Here is an 826-nt window from a genome sequence, read left to right on the forward strand (position 1 = left end):
ACCATACGGGTGCAGGAAAATAGGAAAGACCTTCACCAAAGGAGAAGATAGGACCTACTACCACAGGACTGGTCTGTATGAGGGGGTGCCCTCTAGATTCTGCCATCCCCAAGGGTGCAGAGCTCCAGCGCTGCTGAGAGATGGTTCAGGCCTGGCAGAACGATGTGGTGGGGAAGGGTCTGGTAGACAGGGACCCCCTGCCCTTTGCAGCGCACCACTGGTGGGGAAGTCCAGGGGTGGGCCGGCAGGGAGAGCTGTCTTGGGTGATGTGGTCAGCATTTACCCTTCCTGAGTGCCACCAGCCGGGGCTGAGGGGCTCCGATCCAAAAGGATTGCAAAGAGGGATTTTAATAGGGGTGGGGGTGGGCCAAAGGCAGGCCTGGCCTCAGAGGGTGTCGCCAAGGAGTTTAATTGCTATCTGTGGATGAGTATTTCTAAGTCATCTCTTGTTTCAAGGAATCTTTCCTGCCTGCTTTGCAAATGATGCGATTTCATCTTGAAACGTCAGCAGCTTGTCAGCCTGGGGTAGCTTTTGCACTGCCTTCTCCATCATATCCTGACTCTTTCCCCACAGAGGGGGGAGACCAGTCTGCTGATTCGGTATTGCTCCTGGATCGCCTTGCCGTTACCAGCGTCAGAGTCTTGAACAACGGGAAACTCGCCACAGTTCTCTCACTTTATGGTCGGGATAAACAGGTGACTCCAGCGATTATGCAGGACTTCATTAATTATGCAAGGGAATATGGCTTCATGGACAATGAGATCCATTTCTCACCCAAAGAAGTGACCTGCGATGTATCCAAGTAGGTGACCCAGCGGACGATGC

The sequence above is a fragment of the Ailuropoda melanoleuca genome, unplaced genomic scaffold (assembly GCF_002007445.2).
Source record: "Ailuropoda melanoleuca isolate Jingjing unplaced genomic scaffold, ASM200744v2 unplaced-scaffold32750, whole genome shotgun sequence".
NCBI classification, from domain to species: domain Eukaryota; kingdom Metazoa; phylum Chordata; class Mammalia; order Carnivora; family Ursidae; genus Ailuropoda; species Ailuropoda melanoleuca.